This window comes from Sceloporus occidentalis, unplaced genomic scaffold, assembly GCF_023333645.1.
Source record: "Sceloporus occidentalis isolate IW3139 unplaced genomic scaffold, rSceOcc1.0.p SCAF_2, whole genome shotgun sequence".
Lineage (NCBI taxonomy): Eukaryota > Metazoa > Chordata > Lepidosauria > Squamata > Phrynosomatidae > Sceloporus > Sceloporus occidentalis.
In genome coordinates, this window is record NW_028316982.1 from 38,411,642 (window position 1) to 38,424,407 (window position 12,766).

The 12,766-nt window shown below is 41.6% G+C and overlaps 1 protein-coding gene across 2 annotated transcripts in view; it reads right to left on the bottom strand.

Annotated features, from left to right (window-relative positions):
* ZBTB38 (zinc finger and BTB domain containing 38) overlaps positions 1-12,766 on the bottom strand; it is a 36,251-nt gene that overhangs the window by 7,964 nt on the left and 15,521 nt on the right. The window lies entirely within an intron of this gene.

Below are 12,766 nucleotides of genomic sequence, written 5' to 3' on the forward strand. Positions count from 1 at the left end.
AAAGGGGCCACATTATACAAGGTTTAATGAGAACAAACTTAGTCCATCTATCTAGTAGAGACCAGCAGGTCAATGAAAAGCACTTTATGGAAAAACTAATAGTTTCTGCATGTTCAGATGACTCCCAAGTTATGCAGGAAAAGTGTTGTTTAATTTTTTTCAGAGACGCTTCTGGGCAGAATTACATGAAAAGACCTCCCTCTGATCCTAATCAGAATGTGAACATTATGTTTTGGAGACCTTTCTGATGGATGCCTTGGTTACATCCCATTTGGACTACTGTAACATCCTCAGCTTTTCTGAACATTCACATTTGGAGAGTGTTCGGAAACTTCAGCTGGTCCAAAGAGCTGTGGCCAGGCTGTTAAATGGGGTAAGTTACAGTGACCAAACAATGTCCCTCTTGAAACAGCTCCATTGGCTGCCAGTTTGCTTCCAGGCACATCATGATGATGATGATGATGATGATGATGATGATGATGATGCTCAATTGAAGTCCACGCTCTCCACCCATCTGAGGTGAGAAGCAAAGCACACACACTTTATGATGCTGCCATAAGGCTGCACTGTTTGATGGCCACAAACACAAACAGTGTGCATCACACTTATCCAGGACTTAATCCATGAAGATCCAGGAATGCTCTAGCAACAAACCATTTATGAGGAAGTCCCAGGAATGGTTTGTTATTGGAGCATTGCTAGATCTCCATTGGTTAAGTCCTGGATAAGCGTGAGATTGTCTGAAAATCTTCATCACGATCGTACAACTTTGCTGGGAGTATGCCTTTTACTCCAGTCTTTTCCCCCTGTCTGATAATCTCCTAAGAGGTTCCCAGAGGTAGTATGAGAGTATGGCAGGTGTGCAGGTACTGAAAATGTAAAAACTGTAGGTACTGAAAATGTACATATCTAAATTTCAAATTGAGAAATATAATATAGTTTAACAGATTTATAAATTAACATTCAGTAAAATCACAAATGAAATCACACTTGACACAAGTCCCTAGAAGACAGGGTGGTCGACCTCCTTGGGTGAGGTCAAGTCATTCAAGCTCTTTACTTGCCATTTTGCCACCAAATGGCTGGGGTTTTGAAAAGAACTCTCCATGGTCCTAAAATAGCTCCCTATGGCCTGGGATGGCCAGTTGTTTCCCTCTGGAGGCATCTCAGGGCATAATTGGCCATTTGGGAACCAATTTCTTTAGAAACTCAGGGCATGCTATATGCTGTCCACCCTGCTATATGCACACATTACATGCTTCTGACATGTTAAATGACAATCTGAATGAGAAGCCATTTCTTTATAATAAATTTCAAGAAGGCTTGGTATATAGTCTTCCTCTGAACAAGATAGTATTTTTAAAAATTCCAATGATAAATAAATAAGGGAAATAATGGGTTTATATCTCCCACTAATGGAAAATTTGCACACAATTCTTGCATTTCTTTGCATTCACTTTGTGGGGGATCCAGGGTTTACCTTTTGTGAATGAAAAGGCATTGCTTACAGAAAGTGCCTTAGCTTGAGTTTTAGGCATCCTCTCCCTTACACTGCAGCCCATCCTGTTCAGCAAGACCCACAAGTCTGAGTGTATAGTTACAGTGATTTTGATATCACTTTAACTATCATGACATCATCTGGGAATTCTGGGATTTGCAGTTTGGTGAGGTACGTAAAACTGCCTGTTGAAATTTAAGAGGCATTCACTAGAGGTCTGTAGAGGAGACTTCTAAATACCTCATCAAACTACAGATTCTAGGATTCCATGGCACAAAAAGTAGTATTAAATTGCTATAAATGTGTAGATATAGTCTTTTTCTGTAATATTTTCATACCACTGTTATGAGTTTCTTGGAGGGACTCCTTTGAAGTAATTGTTGTGAAGATCTACCTCTGTCTATCCAGTAGCACAAACTTAAATCTGAATCCTATTATGCCTTGGACTGGCTCTGATGGCAGCTACACAAATCAAGCTGAATCCTGTGCAGTGCTGCATTGTGCACATGGGCCAGCCGGACCAATACTGCATCGATCCTGCTGGCCTGTCTCCTTTGGTGCTACTGCTCCCTCAATAGCCAAGCAGCTCTCTGCAAGAGCCTGGCCACCATTGTCGCATCTACTGAGGTCAGAATGGGGCATCCTGCCATGTGAATAGACTAGGAAGCTGGGCCAAAGCTAACAAAATGAAATTCAACACGGAGAAATGTAAGGTACTGCACTTAGGGCGGAGAAATGAAATGCACAGATATAGGATGGGTGAACCTGGCTGAACGAGACAACATGTGAAAGGGATCTGGGAGTCCAAGTAGACCACAAATTGAACATGAGTGAACAGTGTGATGCGGCAGCTAAAAAGGCCAATGCAATTTTAGGCTGCATCAATAAAAGTATAGTGTCTAGATCAAGAGAAGTAATAGTGCCACTATATCCTGCTTTGGTCAGGCCCCACTTGGAATATTGTGTTCAGTTCTGGGCACCACAATTCAAAAAGGACATTGAGAAACTGGAGCATGTCCAAAGGAGGACAACTAAAATGGTGAAGGGTCTGGAAACCATGTCCTATGAGGAAAGACTTAGGGAGCTGGGGATGTTTAGCCTGGAGAAAAGGTTAAGAGGTGATATGATAGCCCTGTTTAAATATTTGAAGGGATGTCATGTTGAGGAGGAAGCAAGCTTGTTTTCTGCTGCTCCAGAGACTAGGACCCGGAGCAATGGATGCAAGCTGCAGGAAAAGAGATTCCATCTCAACATTAGGAGGAACTTCCTGACAGTAAGGGCTGTTCGACAGTGGAACACACTCCCTTGGAGTGTAGTGGAGTCTCCTTCTTTGAAGGTCTTTAAGCAGAGGCTGGATGACCATCTGTCGGGGATGCTTTGATTGAGAGTTCCTGCATGGCAGGGGGTTGGACTGGAAGGCCCTTGTGGTCTCTTCCAGTTCTATGATTCTGTGATTCTATCTGATCAACGAGGGAGTCTCCCTGTCTCCTCTTTGTTGCTCACATGGGTGCATCATCCTGAACTCAGCAGAAGTGATGGCATGTTGGGCAGGCTTTACATAGAGCTCCTGACTGTGAGGAAGTGGCAGTGGCGGTAGTTCTGAAAACACCTTGATAGCAAAAATGAATAAAAATATCTGCTGAATTATTTCTACAGGTTCTTTTGGTTTTCTGAAATAAATCTCTTCCTGGGCACTTAAATATGTATCTGTTCTTTTAGGTGTCCCCCCTGTTAAGGAAAAAGCAACATGGGACATACAGTGATTGAAATAAAACATGTATGTGAGAGTCAGAGTGACTCAGCAGAAGCCAATGGAGAACCACACAGGTGTACATGGTAATAGAATTAACAAGTCCTGAGTGCCAAGGACAAGAAATGCATAGTGAATAATTGGACACACCTGACAATTGTAAAGTGGTCAAGGATGAGATGATGAAATCATCTAATCTGGATAGAAACAAGAGAACCAATGGGAATGACGTACACGCCTACTGGGTGGAAACAGACTACAGTAGGTGGTACCTTGGTTTGACTATAATAATGACTATGAATCCCAGTATGTTTTGTGGGTAGTAGCAGTGGATTGGAGAGTGAGGAGTTGAGTATTGTTGGATAGTTTGGAGCTGTGTATATAGTAGAATAAAGTAGATCTTTTATATAAGACTACTGAGTTGTCTGGTGTCTTGGGTGAAGCTACAAGAACCAGCAGGACCCTGGTGAAGAAGGGTGAAGACTTCTGTGGAAGCAAGAGTGAGAAGGCTTGGAGAGTTTGTCAGGGTCTTCAGCCTATTCTCTGCAACTCTTGCAAAGCTTTAACAACTGGCCAAAACTGGTCAGCGTGGTGCACAACCAGGTGGTGAGTTCCAGGCCAGAGGTGAAGAGCCACAACTCCCATCATCCCTGACACCCCCCCCCCCAACACACAAGTTACTAAAATAAAGTAGCTCTGCACAGTTGATTAAGGACAATTCCATGTGCAAACCCCCCCCCCCCTACATTGTATATGATTGAATTCAGAGGACATTATTTAATACCACAGAGATTATAATTTCCTAAACCAATATGAAGAACTGTGACCTCACCAGAGGCTAGAGCTGATGTGAGATGTGGTTGACCAAATTTGGTGGGCCACTGTTGGCTACTGCTGTGCTATAGGACTACATGATAGATCTACATCAATATAAATTCTGCAATGAAAAAGATACCTGAAGTAGAATTAACCCCTCATAATTGGGAGAAAGATACAAACCATTATAGTTTAAATGTATAGATAGATGATATAAGTAGAATTAACCCCTCATAATTGGGAGAAAGATACAAACCATTATAGTTTAAATGTATAGATAGATGATATAAGTAGAATTAACCCCTCATAATTGGGAGAAAGATACAAACCATTATAGTTTAAATGTATAGATAGATGATATAAGCAAGCAAGCAAGAATTCTTACATGCTATTTTAAAAATGATGTACATTTAAAATACATAAATTATAACTCTTAGAAAAATATTACCACCACTACCCCCTGCAATCTTCCATATTCTTTGTGTTGCTTTTGCCAGAGGTCAACAATCCAAATCAGTTATGATTTCCCTTATCAAGTACTATCTATCAGTTGTTGAAAATGTCCAGGTTTCACATAAAAAATGTGCATGATTTGTATAAAATGTGTAATTCTGGTTAGTAATTTAGATGACATTTATTGAGTGATGAACTGAGAAGCCTGCCCTGAAACAGGAAATAGTATCTAACCATTTAAAAGGAAATGAACTACATCCTGTAGGAGGTAGGTTCTGGGTCAGAATGTCAGTCACTATTAAAATAAGTATGTGGACCTATGTAGATACATGTCAGCTTAGAAGCCACATTTCCCATTTTGTACCCATAACTCTCAAATGTTAACATCCACTTGAAGACGGAAAAGGAAATGTAAGTTCATATTAAACTGAGCTGAAGTCTGCACTAGTTTTTACAGCTCTGTCTTTTGGCCCCATATATGGAAACCTATATAATTTTGGAGCTTGATGTACAAGAATCCACAACGTACAGAGTAATGACAAGACCATTGCTTTGGGCAAGCAGCTCCACTTCTAGATAACAGATTGTTAGCAACTGCTCTTCCTGTAGACAAGGTCTGAGATTACATCACCCATGCTCATGTGATACGGAATTAGAAACACAAGCATCTGACGTCTAAAGCAGATTTCACAACTGCAATCATTGATAAAGTGATTTTTTTAAATTCCAGAAAGACATGCAGTCAACTTCGTCTCCTGATGTATAAACAGGCATTTGACGTATAAACAGACATTTGCCAAATTGGGTCTCTCAATGCAACAGTTAGCATGTTTTGAATAGTCTGATGAACAGTCTGATGATTTCTTGACACTGTTCCTGAGTATGTTGTTGTGTGCCTTCAAGTAGTTTCCAACTTATGGCAAACCTAAAGTGACCCTGTGATGGAGTTTTCTTGGCAAGATTTGTTCGGAGGAGGGTGGCTTTGCCTTCCTCCGAAGCTGAGAGGGTGTAACCTGCGCAAGGTCACCCAGTGGGTTTCCATGGCCAAGAAGAGATTTGAACCCTGCTTTCCAGAGTCATAGCTCAACACTCAAGTCACTACATCACACTGGTTCTATTACAGTTTTAATAAAAAGTCATGTTTTGGCTTGGTACTGCAAAGAAACCAATATTGGCATCAGTTATACCTCAAACCACTACACCACACAGGCTCTCATTCTTAAGTATACCAAGGCTATTATTCCTTCCATCCAACTAAATGACAACTGTTCAGAAACAAACAAGTAGGAGGATTTGGGCTTGTCATTTTTAGCTGACAATTGCCACATATCTTTTGAGATATAAGCCAATACCCTATTACCATATATCTTTAGAGCCAAAACCAGGCAATAGGAGCGCACCTAATTTGCTAAGTGAAGTACATTCTCATACTGCCTCCGTGGGAGTAGCTGGAACTACAAATTATTGTTGTCTCTTTGTGCTCCATTTTTCACAGATAAGCAGTGTAAGCAAGCATCTATCAACATAGAACTATTTTTTTTTTACCACCACCTCCCATATTCCCAAAACAGAGATGTCCAGATATAGGGTAGGATAGGAAATAAATCCCACTCCTTCCCCACCATGTTTTCAATGTTTCAGATTTGCTTTTTGTAGTAACTGTGTTCTATTAGTGCTGGGATATAGAGGCAATATATAGTATTAATATAATGGTGAAGGAGCCCTGACATAAAATCATTCCACCAGTATAGTTTTATTGCACTGGTGCAGAGTATAATTGCAGCATAGGCCTGATATTTCTTGTGAGGATTGTGGCCAATCACTATAATCTGTTTAGTGTATTAAGGATGTTACAACATAAGGCTATTTGTCTGTCTATGTGTTTTTAATCCTTCTGTTATGTAGTGGATGTCACATGTTAAATACAATAATTAATACATCATATATTGCAAAGAAATTATAACGAATCTTACAAACCCATGGAACCAGCTGCTAAACTTGGAAGTTACTGGTTGCTATTTTAGCAATCACTGCGATAAAAATGAAAAGGTTAGGGTCAGACTACTGTAGATGTGGTGATGGCAGTTTCTACCCCAATTTAGTAAAAAGAAGGGAGATCCAATTTTAAAACAAAAAGGAAATGAATGTGAAGGGTCCTGACTTGTCTACATGCTTATTCATTTTATTCATTTGTTATTTTTTTCCAGAATGACAAAAGACATGCTTTTATGACTGACAGGGAAGTGAATAGCAGTGCTATGATGGCATGCTGAGTGGTATGGAGAAAGCCACTATACTCTCACTCATTTTGGCTTTCTTATCTTATGCAATAAAGCTCTGATTGTGCAAGCGTGTGCGTAACAGTTCTACATGCTAGACTCTGCTAGTGCTGCTTTCAGCTGGATACAGCCATTGTACATGGTGCACAAACAACACCCCACATGCATAATATAACTTATACATGTGTATGTTACTAACAGGATCCCAGCCAGAGTTGCAATGTTGAAGAAGGAGATAAAGTCCCAGGAGTATATCACACGGAGCTTTTTCGTGGTGTTGTGGCTCAGTTCCAGCTCACTTCCGAAGTGATTGCACTTCCAATGATGCGGTTTCATGTCATAAAGTGACTATTTTATCAGACGCCACTGATTTCTGTGGGAGCCCTTGCAAATTGCTTCAGCAGTGTTTCTGAAGTCACCCCTCATTTTGGTAAAAACGGGAAAAAAGTGACTCCAGAGAATTTGCTTCCAGGCTGCCTTCGATTGCACTGCGATTTGGTCTGGTGTGGAAAAGCACTCCGATGCCACTCCTCTTGGCCCCTGCGTCCTGCTCCGTCATCCCCCTCCTCCTCCTCCATGCCATCTCCTCCTCTCTGCCAACCAGCCGATCCCATCATCCCCTGCTCCCCTGCATCCTCCTAGACCCCGATCTGCTCCCTTCCTTCAGCCTCCCACCAATCCCATCATCCCATGACTGCTCCTGCATCCCGATCCTGGCCCCAGGGACCCCCAGAGAGCTAACCCATCATTCCCTGACTTCTCCTGCATCCCGATCCTGGCCCCAGGGACCTCCAGCGACCTATCCCATCATCCCCTGACTGCTCCTAGACCCCGATGAAGGATGACAGCTAAGGAGGGGGCAGGGAAGGAAGACAGCGTCCAGAGCCCCACTGAGCATGCCCAGGGGTGCCGATTCGAATCGTTGACCCCTCAAAGTATGCTCTGGTATGGTAATACAATGTGCACTCACTCCGCTTTGCTTGAGTCTGCATCATGTGACTTGCTTGGAATTGAACTGACTTCGCTTGCCCCTCACTTCGGAAGGACAACAGAAAGGCAACCAGGTGTGGAAAAGCATGACGTTTTAACCTCAATCCAAATTGCTAGAGAGGAGTGACTCTGGATCTGGTGTGGAAAAACATCACACTTTGCATTGCTAGAACAGGAGTGACTGCGGATCTGAGCTGCAACCCCCCCCCCCCCCCCCCGGTGTGTAATAAGGTCCTTAGATACACCACCTTACACAAAGATTGATACTCACCACATTTCTCACAGTGGCACTCTGATGTGTTAAGGGGCAGAGAGGAAAGAGGACCAGATATGTGGTCTGGATAAACAATTTAAAGCCTTTCCAGTCCTTAACCAAGCCCTTGATCAGATGAAAAATTTAGACCAGCTTTAAAACACAAGCAACCTGAGAGGAAGAATGGCAAATGCCATCCCTTCTACCCTACTCACAGAAATCATTCTGGATGCATTCAGTACTCTGACCTCAAGAATACTCCAGACCCCATTCCTAGGATTACGATAGTTTGTGAATCCAGTTACCATTATTATTATTATTGTTCATATCTCTCTGAAGTGGAACAGATAATACTTTCTCAAAAACACTATAACAATATTATAATATTGTAACAGTTTTTACTGATGGTTATCCACACTGCTTTTGATTGCAAACAAAGATATCAGTCTCTACAGACTCCTGTTAGCGCAATCAGAACTTGAAAAATTACTAGATTGGATCATAACTCCCAGAATCCCCCAGCCAGCATAGCTAGCCACTTGTAGTTGAAAAAAGGAATGTTTCTATTCTCTGGATGTAACTTTTATATTATTAAAATATATTTATAATAAAGCTCAGGGCGTGCTTCAGTTTTCACATTTTCAGATGCTTAGAGTGCATTACCCAGAATAATGTCAGTGGTGCTTAACTGGTGGCAAGTGCCTATGTAATACGCCATATTAGTGTGTTTTAGCTTTTAATTTTGTTCCTTGTGTATATCACTACTTTACTTCACTGATTTTTAAATAACCGCCCCCCCCCAGCTAACTAGCTAATCAATACACTTTGGTCAATGTTTCCTTGTGAAATACTGTACACTATGATGAGATGTATGGGGAAATGATAATGATAATGATGACAATAGAATCATAGAGTTGGAAGAGATCACCATTTAGTCTAGCCCCCTGCCATGCAGGAAGATACAATCAAAGCACCCCCCACAGATGGCTATCCAGCCTCTGTTTTAAAACCTGCAAAGAAGGAGAGTCCACCACACTCTGAAGGAGCCTGTTCCACTGTTGGACAGCTTTTATTGTCAGGAAGTGATGATGATGATGATTCCCCCCACTCCTGTTTTCTAATACCTCAAAATAAATTATATTTAGTCAGACATACCAGAAAACAGGTGTGGATTTGGTGAACTTTGCTTCTTCCTGCCTTTGGTCCTCCATGGAGATATCTAAAACTGAGGAAAAACTGGCCTATTTTTACTCTGCTTCTATGCTGCTTCCCTCAATTTCTGTACTCCACACTGATTATGAAAATGTTACTTTTTAGACTACAGTTCCTCTAGTCTCCCAAGCCATCATAGCCATCGGTGTTGTGCCAAGTTCTGCCCCCATGTTTTGGGGGGATGTGGGAGGTTCACCTGGAAAATTATTTTGAGAACAAGGCAGTGACTATCACTATTTGCAGACTCTCAGCTTCAAGACGAAGAACAAACTTTCCAAGCTAGATCTTAAAGAGCAGGTAGTTCCTCTAACCAAAATAAATAGCAACATTACTGTTTTTTTTTAAATAGGTATGCTTTAAATTTGCTTTTAATTATTTATTTCCATGTTAATTGTATTTAATTAATTTAATTATATTTTAACTTTTGTATGTTATAATAATGTGGATTCCCCCCACACCTGTATTTGGTTTTTTTTTTTTAACTTTGCAAGCTTTCTTGAGCCCTAAGGCTGAGGAAAAGATGGGATATCATTATCTATATCAATAAAATAAATAATATAATTGAGTAAGGACTTCCATAGCAGCCTAACCATTAGAATAATATATATTTTGCATAATCTCTGAACTGCAGTCCTCATTTTTAGTCATCTGACTATCTGACACATATCTTTGCCTTTCTCTTTGCCTTGAATGTGTGACCACAAGGTGGAGCTAGGAGCAAAGAAGACTTGTACCAGTCCAATGGAAACAAACAAACAAACAAATAGCAGACATATAATCTCAAAAATACGAATAAACTATTTATAAATAGACTGATAGAATTACCTACAATTAACAAACTGTCCTTTTTATTATCAATACCATCTTATTTTATTTATTGAATTTGTCTTGTGCTGCTTGAATATGGGATTGCCATGTGTCTGTTGTTCAATATTTAGAGGTTTTGCTGATTATGCATAACCACTATCTCAATCTGAGGCTCTATATCAGTATCACATAGACCTATATATTGGCATTTACTGAAAATACCCCCTTCCAAATATTATCGTCATCAATATACCCTTTTCCAGTTCATACAGCTAGAAGAATTGTGGCTTTGAGAAAAATGTAGCCCAAAATTTATTTTTATTTTTATTTACTCCATTTATAGGCAATATAAATGTGATTTGTATATGGAGATATTAATATAAATCTGTAAATATAAATATAAATGTGATTTATTTCATTTATGTGGAACATAAATGTGATTTATCAAATGAGAACTATAATGACTATATAACGAAATGAGAAATATAAATGAAATGAGAAGTCACGGTAGCCATATTTGTTATGGGATGTGAGAGTGGGTTGATAGCTCAGTAGCAAATCTGGAGTGTATGGATTTGCATACTAACATGACAGCCATCACGGGGCTATGCGTCAGTAACCTTATAGCAGCTGTTGTCCTGTGATTGGCTGAGACATTGACATTATCTCTTGAAACATGAAATAGCTTTATAGATAGCACAGGCAATGACATTTCACTTCCTCTATAATAGACTGCAAGGCGTTCTGAGGTCTTGAGCATCAGATTTCTGATCTGCTTATATTTCTCTAATAATGTAGCCTTGACAAAAAAAACAACTTGTTCACAGCTGATAAAATTGGTTGTACAGAATAACAGAATAATATAACCAAGCCTAAGAAAGATGTTAGCTTTTTTGGGGGAAAAAAACCCCAGATGTTAGCTTTTTGAATTTATTCTATTGTTCTAAAACAGTTAGGATGTGATCCAGTTGAACATTTTGAAGTATCATTGATTACTCGTCTCTTATATGTAAAACAAAGTCATTTTCTAATGCTTTGGACTGAATTGTTCCAAATACTTCTTGTTAGGTAGTTCACGGTTTTATCATACTTATCTGATAACCATGTTTCACCATCATTATATTACCACACCTGTGTGAATTCAGTTATTTGTGTAACTTAGAAAGTGATATTACATACAGACAAAATAGAGCTGGTAATAAAGACAGCAGTTTAAAGGAGCCAGAGTTCACATGGATGAATTCTAGGCTCTCCCCCCCCCCCCCCCCCCCGTTACAAAGGACTATGACACCATCTTCCGCCGCCGCCACCAGCCCTGGATTCTTCTGTTGCCTTTCGGTTTAGTTGCAGTTCTCACAAAGACTGGAGCAGAAATGTATTTTTCACAGCAATTGTGTGTTGTGATGAACAATCCCTTTAGTGATAAAAAGCATTAGGGAAAAGGGGCAGGGGGCGGGCTTTGCAAAAGATGTGTTCCTGGAGTGAGATGTTAAGGTCTAGAAATTGTTTTGGATTACCACACCCACCTACGCTTCTGGACTCTCCACGGGGATAATGCTGTAGACTAGATCAGGGGCAGGGAAAGTGCAACCTGTAGGCCTCATGTGGCCCATCTGACCAATTTTGTATTCCTCAGTACCCCTCCTTATTTATTTATTTATTTATTTATTTTGGAAAAAACATACTGCACAACACACAGTAAGGATGGGCAAAGTGTGGTCTGTGGGCTGCATGTAGCCCTTGAGACCCCCTATGTATAGCCCCTGAAGACTCCTGGCAGCCCCATTTTTTAAAAAAAAAATTATAGGGTTAATTTTCAGATGATTGTTTTGTCCAGCAACCAGCCAAAAGCTACTAAAATTGCCTGAAAATGTGGTGGTTTGTTTCCTCTAACCCTCCAGAGCACCCCAAACCTGTCAAGAAAACCCCATCAAAAAGGAAACAAACAAACAAACAAAAAACTCAGTTGTCCCAAAATGGACCATAATGGCATCTGGAAGTGACATTTCCTCCCTGTCTGCAATGGCCTCTGCCCCCTGCACAGTGTCCCATCCTTGTTCTAGGGTGGTGATCCAGAAACGTACCTTTTGGTTATATCCTCTTAAGAAAAAAAAAGGCTCCTCCTATTTCTAAAATGGCTGAAGGCAAAATTAAAGTAAATCCCCCATAGGGCACTAGCAAGCATTTCCACATATAAGATTTTTTTTAAAAAAGACTGGTAGAAGGTAGGCTTGCCATAACCCGGCTGCAACCGGAAACTTCCCGATTTTGGGGGCCCGGGGCCCCTCCCGGCACGGGTGCAGCCCCAAAACCGGGAGCCCCCCGGTTGCAGCCTGGGTTGCTGCGCCCCTGGCAGGCCTCGCTGCCCTCCTCCTCCACGTTGGGGAGGCGGGGAGGAAGAGGAGGGCAGCGAGGCCTGCCTGGGGCGCAGGAGGCGAAGCTGGAGGCGGTGCCTCCCCGCGCGCCCGCGCCACCCTCCTCCTCCGCCCCCTCTCCCCCAGGCTGCGCGGAGGAGGCGAAGGTGGAAGGAGGCAGCATCTCCTCCGCGCAGGGAGGAGAGGAGGCGGGGGAAGGTGGCGCGGGCGCGCGGGGAGGCGGGGGATTCCCCCGGGATTCCCCCCCCGTGAGGTCCTGGATGGGGCTCCGCGATCGCAGAGTCCTCCGAGGCCTGGCTGGGGCTTTTAGGACGCTGCCTGCCAAGCCCCAGG